General features: G+C 47.0%; 1 long non-coding RNA gene across 1 annotated transcript; it reads left to right on the top strand.

The window, feature by feature from the left end:
* Window positions 1–413: 413 nt before the first annotated feature.
* LOC124417330 lies at window positions 414–11,757 on the top strand. Its single transcript, XR_006931903.1, has 2 exons — window positions 414–487; window positions 10,981–11,757. It is a non-coding gene; the product is annotated as an uncharacterized LOC124417330 (long non-coding RNA).
* The last annotated feature ends 1,581 nt before the right edge of the window (window positions 11,758–13,338 follow it).

The following is a 13,338-nucleotide window of genomic DNA, read 5'->3' as shown; positions in this document are numbered from 1 at the left end:
CTGGGGATGAGAACGGGGAGCACTCTATCTGTCTCCAGGCGAGGCTCTCCCTCGCTCCCTCCACGTACCAACGCACACACTGTGCGTTCTGTAATCCACGCTCAGCTGACGACAGCTGGGCAGAACAGAAGGCGTGGGGAGCGCGCAGCCGTGCATACTGAGTGGGCTCGCTGGTGACAGCCAGCACCCTGCGCGTGACCGTCATGAATGCGGGGCCAGGACAGGATGCAGAGCCCTGGCTCAGCTCCTGTCCTGGATGGAGTCAGGAAAGCAATTCAAATGGAAATGCCTTGCTGCTGAACTAAATAGCCAGTGTGAGAAGGAGTAAGGATAGAGAGATCCTAGAAAGGGGGGGTGCAGCTGCAGGGATGGGAAAAACAGAGAGCAGGAGGGGTTCTTCGGCAGGGAGGGATGGAACAAAAGAGGGACTGACAGATGGCAGAAGGATGGCGGTGTGGCAGAGGGACAGATCGGAAAGCAGAGAACTGTAGGTACAGTTATGGAAAAGGTTTTCATACTCAGTGGTGCAGCTCACCAAAATAGCTTCCACTACTTCCCACTGGCAAAGACCTTCACCAGCAACAGGAGGGTGGGCAGTTCCTCAGGAAGAGCCCCAGCTGCCTCCTGTCTGTGACTACACAGCTGTGGGTGCCTGAAGGTGGCTCTTTCCTGCTGCCTGATAGTCCCAAAAGGCAAGTGGGACCATCCACAGGGAGTTGCTCCTCTGCACACTGTACTGGAGCAGCTAAATCCTTCAGCCTTTGTGGCGTGACCCAAGGAAAACCTCCCTGCAGTTTTCATACTGTTGGAAATATCCAAATCATTTTGTCAGGACGGTATCTCTGATAAAAGCAGATTTTACATGTGATTGCAATGGCAGGCATCCCACAAGCAGGAGAGCGCGCTTATGGACATGATACAGCTTTTGTACCTTGTTTCCCACCCCCCCCCTTGCCTTCCCTCCCCTTCTCTCCCCTTGCCTCCCATTTCCCCACTGGCTGGGTACTCCAGGTTCACAATCTTATCAAAAGGTTTACATTTGTTAATTACTTGTTAATTTGTGTGTTATCTGGTGTCAGTTAGTAGCGGTCCTGTTGTCTCCAAGATGTCCCAGTACTCTTCTCATTCATATTGCTATGTTGATTTTCCTCAGTCTTTGTTAGACAGAGTAGGGAGGGAGTGCCTGATCTTCCTCAATACCTTCTTCAGGCACTCCCTAAGGCATGTCATGAATTGTCCTTTTAATTTGTGCAGGATATTCTTGCAATGTGTGTGACATATATTTTTTTTTCATGCTGGTATACGTAAGTTGTTACTAGCTTATATATGTATGCTGTTAATTGTTTAACATGTCCGAAGTTAATTCTCTGTTACTCAGGTCCTGTCTATCCAGAACCAAAAGCTAGTAGTTTTCCAACATCAAGGGGTTTCTGATTTGTAAAGATATCTATTACATATAACTTACCTTTAACTGAAGGCCCAGAAGTTTTTTAGATGGCTGTACAGATAGGAGCTTCAGTCTTTGTGCTTATAACTTACTCCATCTACCTAATCTCTATGGATATATATATATATATATTTGTCTTCTTTTTTTTTTTTTTTTCTATTCTTATATTTTTGTATTATATTCTTTACTTATATACTGAGTATGCATTGTTGGGAAGGTTTGAGGATGAGCAATGAAAACTATCAGAGAACCCTGATAAAGTAGAAAGACCCCTGAAAAGAACTATTAATTGTAATAAGGAACCCAAATGGTAGCCAGAGGCCACGAAATTAACAAAATTCTTATCTTGTTCTGATGCAGAAACAACATTCATTTCCCACAGTACCTACCCAAAATTTCCGTGGAAACAAATTAACCCAAATACTCCACAAAACATCCTTTGCAGACCTGAGAAAAATGATAACTAATCTCTTCGTTGTGATTTTTAGTGTTTTAGAAAACAGTTCTCATGTCCTTGCTCAGGTTTTGTCCTGTAGTACTTAGACAGACTCAATTTGTTCATCTTCTTGCAGCTCATGTTTTCCAAACCTCTGACCAGTCTTGCAGCCTCTCCTGTGTGCCTTCTCCTGTTTGCTAACTCTTCCTTTTGTCGACGAGTGCAAAACCCAGCAGAATGCTCCTCTGGCTGACATCACCTCTGGGGTGAGCAGAGCAGTACGGTGACCATCCCTGCCCTGGAAGGGACACTCAGCCTACACCACACTGCATGTTCCTGCCTTGCTCACAGCAGCAGCACGCTGTGAGTCTGACCAATAGAACCTGCAGAAACTCCCCAGCGATAGGGCTGCCCTCCAGCCAGTGAGTTTCTGCTTGGTGTCAATGCATTGCATTTTTTCCTGCTTTGCATTTGTCCTCATAGAATTGCATTTTATAAATTTCAAGCAATTACTGATTGAGATTTGATTTTTTTTTAAAAATTCCGATTGCATTCTTCAAAACAGTTGCAGCCCTTCACTATTATTTATCATTTCAGTATTTCATAAGCATAACCACACTTCCATCAGCCCAGTGGCTAATGAGGACCTGATGCAGGACAGGCCCTCCGAGGACCTTAACAAGTTTTCCAAGTCTGAGAGCATCTGAGAAGCCTCTGCTCTCACAGCTCAGAAACGTTTCAAATGCACTCCATCCCCTCAGTTTCCTGAGGAGCAGTTCCCATGGGATGGTACAAAAACCCAGTGAAATTAAGACAAATCGGATCCTCTGCTGCCTGTTATCAGCTGGGCCACTTCTGCTGCCAGTGACAGAAATTGGGTTGGTTTGATGTGCTGAATTACTGGCAAGTCTTCATTGGATATATTGTCCTTGAGATGCTTAACAAGTGATTGCGCAATGATTCCATTCTGTATCATTTTAGGCATCAAAGTTCCCTTTCTCCCTTTTCGATGCCACATGCTGTTTTGCCCTCCTCCTGTCCTCAGGGACCTCACACATACTCCATCTGTTTTCTGAGATAATTGCTAATGGGGTCAGACATCACTGCAGCTCGTTTCTTATGCACTCCAGGGTAAATTTTATCATATCCTGTCAATTTCAAGATGTCCATGTTTTGTTATTCTTTTTTTTTCCCTAGTCTCTTGTTGATGGAAGTACTTTGGTCATAGTTAATGCTTCTGTAAATATTTAAAATATGAAAGATGCTGGGTAATTCAGCCTTCTCAAATATCATCTAGTATTTGCTTTACCTTCTAGCTTCAGAGTGGATCTAAACTTACCTGTTCATATGGATTTTCTTTTTCTAGGTTTATAGATCCAGGCAGAACTGATTTTCTGCCTTAGTCTGTTTGATTTTGTCTCTCTATAGTTGTGCTTTCCTTTATATTCATCTTTACATATACATCCTTGTATAATGGTGCTGCCCTAATCCTTTTCCCATCCTGAACAGGTTCTGCCTTCCTTAATGATGTACCCAGCCAGTGTTGTCCTACCAAGTCCCTGTGATGTTCAGTTGCCAGGTGACATTTCCAGGTCTTCCATTTTGTTCCCCTTTCTGATGGGTTTTGCATCTATACTGCTCATACCGCAGGATATTTGCACCATGCTCTGTACTTCAGCCCTGCTCAGCCTTCACAGAACCTTCCCACCCTTCCTGGGGCTCCAGACTTTGGTCCAACTTGCTTGTGTCCACCCCTTGTTTCTCATCACTCACCCTTTCAGATGGGAAATCTTTCCTCACAGGACAGATGCATTGGAGTTCTTGGATGCTCTTCATTCTTCATCAAGGAGGGTCCAGCTCTGGCCAGCATGCTCTGAAGTGAACCAAGCCTTCCTCTCTGCACCACTTGCACAAACTGATGCATTCATCCCTGCTGGGTGAATAGCCTGCAGCAGTATCAGCAGAGCAGGAGAGTGGTGGTCATCCCACAGCTCATCCTGGTGTATGTGAGATGCAGCACAGGTCAGTGGATGGGTAGGCAATCAGCCCAGAATAGAGCACCTTACATCAGTGCTGCCATGTAGGGTCATATGGGAGCATCCAGAAGCCAGCAAAGACTTGATCTGAGCAGCATTTGCATTTTCCAGGTTTAAAAAAGGAAAATCTAATTTGTTTCTAGATATGGAGTCCTCAGCACAGGAGAGACAGGGACCCTTTGGAGTGCATCCAAAGGAGGGCCACAGAAATGATCGAAGGGATGGAACACCTCTCCTATGAGGACAGGCTGAGAGAGCTGGGGCTGTGCAGATGGAGAGGAGAAGGCTCTGGGGAGAGCTGAGAGTGGCCTTGCAGTATCCAAAGGGGAGCGACAGGAAAGAAGGGACAGACTCTTTAGGAGGGTCTGTTGTGACAAGAAAAGTCAAAGACTTTTTGTGTTGTGACAAGAAATGACTTCAAACTAAAAGAGAGGAGATTTAGATTGAATTTAAGGAAGAAAGTTTATTACAATAGGGGTGGTGAGGCACTGGCATAGGTTGCACAGAGATGTGAATGCCCCATCCCTGGAGACTTTCAAGGCCAGGCTGAATCAGGCCCTGGGCAACCTGATAGAGCTGCTGTGTCCCTGTTCATTGCAGGGGAGTTGGGCTAGATGACTTTTAAAGGTCCCTTCCAACACTAAGGATTCCACGATTCTATTCTATGATTCTAAGTTTTCAATAAGTGGAACACTGCAAGGAACAAAATAAACCTAAACAAGACAAAACAAAGTGTCACTTCTGAAAAGTGAAAACACTTTTTTAAAAGGCATAGTCAGCCAGGATCGCTGAAGTTGAACGAACTGTTGATGAGCAGATCCCAAACATTTGCTATGAAACAGTTAAACATGAAAATTAGGTTTCTCCAGTGCAGTGCTGCTTCAGTGGGGCTAGGGATCAGAAGACAAACAACCTCAGCTTACTCCTGCAATCCTCTGCATCTCCTGGGTCCACTGGATGGTGCAGAAAAAGGATGTGAGAGACGCCAGGCAGAGTGTAGCTGTGGCCATCAGGAATATATCAATGACTGCTGTGGCAGAGATGAGCACACAGTCTCTGCAGACAGCACACCAGCTCTTTATAGGTACACACCAACACACTGCCTGCAGCCTGCTGGAGGGATGAACAGGGCTAGGGAATGTGCTGGGGAGAAAAGTGTCCCCATTTCTCCACAGCATCTATCGCTGAGGGGAGACCTCCCTTTGGCACTGAGGAGGGACTGCCCAGTAAGGCCCCTCATTTCTCCAGGGCACCAGCAGGAGCTTTTGAAGACAATCAGGCAGGGAAGGCACAGAGCAGGTAGCATCAGCTATGATGTTCTCCAGATACAGTCAGCACACCAGAATCTCTGTCCCTGGGCTACGGCAATGATCACCACTAGCCGTGAAGCTATGAGCAGGACTCACAGGAAAGGGCTTTAACCAGAGTCAGTGCCTGCTCCTATTGCAAAAAGTTTTTCTCCATCTTTCTGATCAACCACCTTTGAGTACTGAGAGGCCCCAGTGAAGTTTCCCCTGAGCCTTTTCTTCTCCAGGCGGAATAACCTCAACTCTCTGAGGAGAGACTCTCTCATAGGAGAGGTGCTGCAACCCTCTGAGCATCTCTGTGACCTCTGGACTCTCTCCAGCAGTTCCGTGTCCTCATTACATTGAGTTGAATGCAGAACATCAAGTGGGGTCCCAAAAGGATGGGACAGAGAATCATCTCCCAGTATGGACCCTGAGGAACACACTTGTTACTGATCTCCACCTAGACATTCAGGAACTGACTGCAGCTCTCTGAATGCAGACATCCAGTCAGCTTTTCACCCACTGAATAGTCATCCATTCATCAAATCCATCTCTCTCCACTTCAGAGACAAGGATACTGTGTGGGACTGCATAAAATGCCTTATGGAAATCCAGGTAGATTACATCTGTTACCCTTCCCTTGTCCACTAATAGTCACTTCCTCATCCAGAAGGCCACTAGACTAGACAGGCATGAGTTGCCCTTGGTGAAGCCTTGTTGGTTGTTCCAAATCACCTCCCTGTCATCCATATGCCCTAGCATAGCTTCAAGGAGGACCTGTTCCATGATCTTTCCAGGCATGGAGGTCCTGGGGAGCTGGTGCAGTGCTCCAGGGTTGGGGAGTGGATGAGATCGTGAGCTGCTCTGCTAGGACTCAGCTAGACATAGGGCTTGAGAATCAGCTGCATAGACTGCAGAGACACAAGGAATGAGTTCTCTGCCTGTCTCTTGGAGGGCTGCAATGTGGGTGGGAGCTCCAAAGCTGTCAGTGTTAGTGCCTGCTCTTTTTGCAGTGATGCTTCTTTGTTGTTGTGTTTTGTTTTTCCCTAACGTGATTGCACCAGCATAACAACACTGAGGAGGCTTTTTGACAGTGCTTCCTGCTTGTGCTTACGGCTCTCCACCCCCTCAGTGCAGATGGATTTAGGCTGTAAAGGAATGAGCATGATGCCTGGGAGGAACCCCTGGATGTGCTACGCTCTGCCTGTTAGCTACAGCCCTGAAATGCCCTGATCCCTGCTGGGGCTGCCTTTGCTGGGCACAAAAGCACAGCAGAGGTTTCTACATGGTTCTTTTGTCCTCAGCACCACAAGAAAGGACCCTTTTCAGCTCCTGTCCCTTCTCTTCTTGCTGCTCATCAACACTGATGCACAGTCTGAGCTCTGGTGCTGGTTGGTTGGCACTGCTACGTCCACATGGTGGTCCTGGCTCATGTGCCTGGGCTGTGCAGCAATAGCCCAGTACAGAGGAACTTCTCCAGTGGTACTGAACTTCCTCTGGAGATACTCAACCAGTGCAGCTTTGCTGTTAATTAGGCACACAAGCAAGTGCTGCTCCTGCAACACAGCACTGAGGGCTGATCTCCCACAGCCAAATCTTCTGGCAGCTGGACACGGTGTGGGAGGCTGCTCAAATGGAGCTGGACATATTTCCTGCTTCCCTGGAAATGAATAGGGAAAAAATGGGGCAGCAGCAACCCTGTCTCCACCGCACTGCTTGTCAGCTGAACTCATCCCACATGCCACAAGTGGCTGCTAGCTGGGGATCTGCTGCCAGATGGAACTGGGAGATCTCCCGTGGGAACTGGAGAAGAGCGCTGTCCCCTCCAGGTCCTTAGGAAGGCTGCATCAAGCTAATGATTCCAGGAGGCTACCTGTTAGCCCAGCCTGGTCCAGATCTCCTCAGGTCTTGGCTCTTGACTTCTGTGGTATTCAAGGCTGGATGTACAGCTGAGCTGCGCAGTTCCCGTCTGCTTCCCTGCTGCATAAGTCAGGAGGAGAGCAGTATGCTCAGTGGCTGAATGTCCAGTGAGCCATTCCTTCTGCAGGTGCCTCTCCTGATCCACTGAAAGTAGCTGTAACGTGCAGGGCAGCAAGAGTAAAGGCCATCTTCAGGGTATCTGGGCCATATGGAAAGAGGTGACATTGCAAGGATGGACAGATGTTAGATGGCATGTCAGACTTCACAGGACTCACTCTTTTGCTGTTGTCCCACATCCTTCACTCCCCCATTTTTCTGCCAGTTTGCAGAATACACAGGCTGACACTGCAAGCCCCTCCCAGCCCAGAGAACTCCCGTGGGTGGATGTGGCTGTCTGGTCTGGCTGACAGTGCATCATCTGCTAGCCATCGTGTCTAGCCCAATGGAATTGGGAACAGAGGTACAGATATCATATGGATTGGAGGATAGTTTAGGGCAGGAGAAACAGATTCCTTTGCTCTGTGACCATCCTCCCTATGCTCTATCTGAAAACTTAGTAGCTATCTCTGCTCTGTATCTAACATTGATATGGGAATAAAAGTAACACATTACAAGTAGAATCTACTCTAAGAGGCCATGGAAGCTAGGGAATTCAGGAGAGGATCACTGTCATCTTTGCAGACATCATTTCTCTTCTTGTTTTGCCTTAGTAGCTTGTACTTCCACTGTTATTCATCTGTCTCTGCTTCAACCTCTAGATCCCTGAAGGCTATTTTAGGGCTGTTAGCCTGTCCTCTGCCTCCTTTCTTTCTGCCCTTTCTGCTTATTCCTGTGTACTTGTGGTTATCAACACTGTCTGCAAACACCTGACATTTACAAATGGGTCTTATAGGCTTTAGTCTTTCAAAGCAGAGGTTTTTTGTTGCTGTATTTCTCATTTTTTCCCCTAGATTTTATTGCTGAGTGTGATGTAATATACTATAGGATAACCCTTCGGTTAGTTTAGGAAAGAGCGAGAAACATATTGGGATGTTGACAGATGAGGAACACTCAAAAACAGCTTGTCTAATCTTTCCTATGAAGTTTCATAGGAAACACATTTCCTTCTTCTTTTTAACTAGACCTGGTTCTGCGGTGCCTAGGTTGGACCCTCCACCCTTAGCAACAGGCTGAGACAGACAAAGGCAGCAGTTAGGACAGTTGGATATCCCACTGGGGCAAAGAAAATATACGATTTATTTCGGAACCCTGGAGCTCCTCTAGCATGCTGCTCTGTCACCAGGCCCACCAGTGCTGAGGGAAGGCAGGGAAAGGAGGACTGCGGAGGAGCCATCGAAAGCCCTGGATAGTGTCCCACAGCTCCTTCACGGTGTGATGAGAGCCAGTCTGCAGCCACCTCATGTGGAGCAGTGTTAGCAGCAGTTCAGTAGTGTTGGCTTTAGGTCACTGCTCCCACATGCACCCGGGCACTGCGAAGCATTCCTTAAGCTGTCGTCAACTCCTGCGGGCTGGGAAAGCACTGCTAGTGGGAATCTGGAGGTTGGAGGGTGCCAGCAGTCATGCAGTGAGCTAGGGGAATGCAGGAGCCAGGGCTCAGATTGCCCAGTCTGAGGAGTGGATGACACACCACTGAAAGGGGCTGACCTCTGGTCCCCATTGTGCCGCAGTAGCACTGTTCATCTTCGGCGTGCCTTGATCCTGGAGGCTGCTGATGAATAGGCACAAAGTGCCTGCAGACCCTCAGCTTGAGGACTGGAGACATTTGCCACTAGGGACAGCCCTGTCTATGTGCAGCTCCTGGAAGCCTGGGCCAGCCCCAGCATGGCTCTCTTTCCCTGCCTTGAATCTGGTTCCAGTTTTCTCTGGACCCCAGAGCTGCTTGCTGACACTGCAGAAAGATATTCTGCAGTGGCCCACTGCCACTGGCTAAAAGCAAGCCTCACTGACCACCCTGCTCTCTGCATAACCCCCTCACATGGGCAGCAGAATGAAAGCCTTTAGTGACCCGCAGGTAACAGCTGCCTGCTATTGTTGTTTGTCGTGTGTGGCCCAGGTTCTCCTACACATCAGCAGCGCAGACCACAGACAGCATCTGGACTGTGTGGCTGTGCCTCATGTAATCTATGCATGAGCATGTCTAAAGGTATGAATTAGTCTGTGACATTTAAATAGCTACTGCACCAGCTTTGCAATTTTAGGAACTTTGTTACTACCTTTCAACCCTTCCCAAAGCTCAGGTGAGAAGGCCCATCTGTTATTCATTGCAACAGAAGTGGGCATTACTCCCTGCTTTGCTGTGGACAGTGAGTATATAAATGCCCACAGGGCTGTTGGGGCTCTGGCAAGTCAACATTTGTACGTTTTCCAGAACCCATATTCTTACAGCAGCAGGATCCAGCCACTCCTGAGTCCCAGATGCAGTAGGGTTACCTCTTGGGCACTTTTCTAAGCTCCCCAGCTCAGACCAGGGTACCTCCCCATGCCTTCCTCTCCACCTCCACTGCTGCCAAGGGGTAGGCAAACTCACTGCATCCACAGCACTGCATTTCTGCTCAGGTGTATGCCAAGCAGCTGGGAGCCCCTGCATACTTGACTGCCCCTCCCTCCTTGCTGATAATCCACCAGTCTGCCCTGGGTCTGCCTGGCCATCATTCACCACAGTGTGTGCCGTGATTATAGTGAGGGAAGAGAAAGCAGCTCAGGTGGCACGAGGAAAACGTGGAAAAGCTGATATGACCTGAACCCTTGGGAGAGCTGAGCAGAGCAGGAGGTGCAGGTCCTTGCACCTGAGGAGGTGAGAGAGGAATGGTCTCCAGCTAGGAGGAACAGTCCCCATAGCACACACCCTACCGCTGTTCATACATCCCCAGCCTCTTCAATGAGTCTGGCTCTGTGAAAACTACTGTAGTAGAGCCAAGGGTTTTAATGTTCTAGCATTTGCTGAGTGTAAATATGAGCATATAACCAGGTCTGTTTGGGGCTTAAAGCCTCTGGTCTGATCTCTTCTGCAGTCTGTGCATTGATCTTTCATCAGTACAATGGCACAGGAGACATGTCTCTGCCCTCCATCTTAAATACCAATGCAAAACACCCTATCTGATCTTTGTATACATTGTGTGCTCACAGGCCACAGTTCTTTCCCTTTTGAGGACATGTGCTAAAAGCAGGTGCTATATGTGCCTTGGGGTGGCCTAGGCAATGGTCATGGCCATCAAATTGGAGGCAGAACTGTACAGCACCCTCAGCATAAAGCTGCATCCTACTTACAGAAAATCTGGCAGGAAAATACAGCATTACACACATGGACGTGACATTTGGAATACTGCCATGTTCAGGCGGCTTTCAAAACTGTCAGAAAACACGGAGAGGTGGTGAATACAAGACTTGAATGAGAGTCCATAGAAACAGAGAGAAGAGAAAAGAAGGAGATGGGAGAGAAACTGAGTGCCAGGTGTCAGCTGTCAGGCTTGATTTCTCTGTAATACGAAATGAAATTTCTTGCTGAAATAGAGACTGTTAGTAAGGCTGCAAGGTGTAGTGCCAAATCTGGGGAGCGCGTGGCTGAAGGTTAGATGTATCCATTTGACCCTTTGACATTTTGTCACATTTTTAATTACTCTTGTGAGCCTTTTTCCCCGTAAATTCCTCCCTTACTCCATGGATGAGGTGGGACTCTCTTTGTGTTTTGTTGCCCAGAAGAAGCCAAAGAGAGGGAGCTGACCTTTGTATGAGGGAGCAGGAGGAATGCATAGAGCTCTGCCATCAGATAAATAAAAAGGTAGTTATGAGTATGTGGGTCAGAGCAAGTGGGCAGACTATTATGAGTTACATAATTGTGGGTGTCTCCCACAGACCCTCTGATCAGGAAGAAGAAAAGGTGAAGGCCTCAGACAACTTCAGTCATCTGGAAGAAGCCTTCTGTTTGCAAGCCCTGATGCTCATGGTAGACTTTAACCACTGAAATATCTGCTGGAGTGTCACAGGTGATCTAGAAGGTGCCTGAAGTGCAGATGATAACTTCCTAAGATCAAGTAGCTAGTGAGGGAAAATTCCCTTATAGATCTGATTCCTATCAACAAGAAAGAACTGGTTGAGAATGTGAGAGCTGAGTGCATCCTTGGCTGCAGTGACTATGAGATAGTGGAGTTCAGCATCCTAAAAGTAGCAGGATCACTAACCTGGACTCAGGAAATATGACTTTGCCATCTTAAGGAATCTGCTTGGAAGAATCCTGTGGGATGCAGTCCTGGAGTGGAAAGCGATCCAGGAAAAGGATCCAGAGACTAATTTTCAAGGATCAGCTCCTCCAAGCTCAAGAGCAGTATGCCCTGTCAAGCAGAGAATCATGCAAAGACAACACGGTACTTGAACAAAGCACTCCTGGCAAGCCCATTCTGATTTCCCCATGAATTCTGAAATTCTGATTTCCCCACGAAGACTAGAGAAATAGGCATACTAGAGAGAGTCCAGCAAAGTGTCACAAGGATGATTAAGTGTTCAGAGCATCTATTATATAAGCCAAGGCTGAGAGAGATGGAACTGTGTAGTCTGGAGAGGAAAAATCCCAGGACAATCTTACTAATGTGTATAAATACCTGATAGGGAAAAAATAAAGATGATGGAACCAGACTCTTTTCAGTGTTTCTGAGTGACAGAACAAAAGGAAATGGGCAAAAATTGGTGTAAATAACAGACATTTTTACTTGAACCGAAAGAAAAGCTGGTTTATTTTGAAGGCAGTTGAACACAGGAACTGGTTTCCCAGCAAGGTTGTAAGGGCTCCATTTTTGGAGCTACTCAAAGCATTTTGAGTGCCTCCATATGCACTGAAACACAGAGGCTGCCAGAGGCAAGCCCTGGGAAACTGTCCTGCTCTTCAGGAAGAGGTGCAGGAAGCAACACCAGCCCTTGGCAGGAAGGTGGGTTAACTGATGCTCTGGCTGACACTGCAAAGACAGTGTGGATAGAAGTGGAAAAAAACAGACAGAGGCAAGCCTGCTCAGATATGCTAGACGTCCAGGCTGGCAGAGCAGGAAATGTGTAAGTAATTGAAGCCTATAAAGAAAAGAATATTCAAAAAGTCAGATCCATTTAAAGAGAGGGCAAAGGAGGTTAACTGCAGTCATTAATGAGAATACTGATGAGAAAACTAGGGCCTACTTTGATCTCTCTTCTGCAAATACCAGAGTTCTAATCATTGTGTGTAAATGAGATCCGCTTACTCACCATCCCTGAGCACAATGACAGTGTGTACCAACAGCATAGCAGTGATATGGCAATTTGTTTCAGACACTGAGGCACAGCAAGAAGTTGTGCACACTTTACCATGATTTAAAACCAGATTGGTTTTAAAACATGGTTAGTTCTCCATCTCCTATCTACAAGGCTGTCTTGCTGCAGAGTTCAGTATAAGAATCTCTGTTACAAAGGTTTGGCCTTCTGATTACTACCTACTTCTGGTAGTTCAGGTTGCAATGAGGATGTGGGGAGAAGCCCAAGGGCTATCAAGAGGGTCTTCAGGGCATTAGTTGATAGAGTGTTCTGGTGGTGTTTTCCTCAATCCCTTCAATAGCAAGAAAATATACTGAGAGGAGCAGGAAAATCCATCTGATCAACATACGACTAAGAGGCTGGTGCCATTGGAGGAATTTTTTTTTTTTTTTTTTAATCATGGGGTTTATTCAGCTCCAGGCCTGCTGATAACAAATGGGGTCCAACTGTATAAAGTGAGGAGAAGGATACTGGTCCAGGAGCTGGCAGGGCTTGTTGAGAGGGCTTTAAACTAGGTTTGAAGGCGGAAGGGGATAAAACCAGGTTTGCTAGAGATGAGCCTAAAGGCAGCATGGTTGGGGGTGAAACTGATAGCACAGCTTCTTTTTGCCTGAGCTCAGTCTGAGCCTTTGGTCAGTTCTGACAAAACCATCCACTTCAACAGTCAGATGAGATTGCTTGTAGAGCTCCAACTCTCACAGATCCCCACATCAGGGTCCAGACCATCAAAACCATCAGTTATTTTAAGCTGAGTTGTTTAGGGACTTTTTCATTCTTTGCTACATTTCCAAGTCTGCAGTTTTAAAGTTTCTGACCACAAGCATCAGAGTGGCTCTAACTAAGTGAAAATCCTCAGGAAGTTGACAGGTATTCTCCATTCAAGCAACATAACCCTGGAGAAAAAACAATGAACATCTTCACTGGGAAACACTACTCCTT

This window comes from Gallus gallus, chromosome 20, assembly GCF_016699485.2.
Source record: "Gallus gallus isolate bGalGal1 chromosome 20, bGalGal1.mat.broiler.GRCg7b, whole genome shotgun sequence".
Taxonomy (NCBI): Eukaryota; Metazoa; Chordata; class Aves; order Galliformes; family Phasianidae; genus Gallus; species Gallus gallus.
The sequence above is the reverse complement of the archived record's forward strand: the minus strand, read 5'-3'. Positions and strand labels throughout refer to the sequence as shown.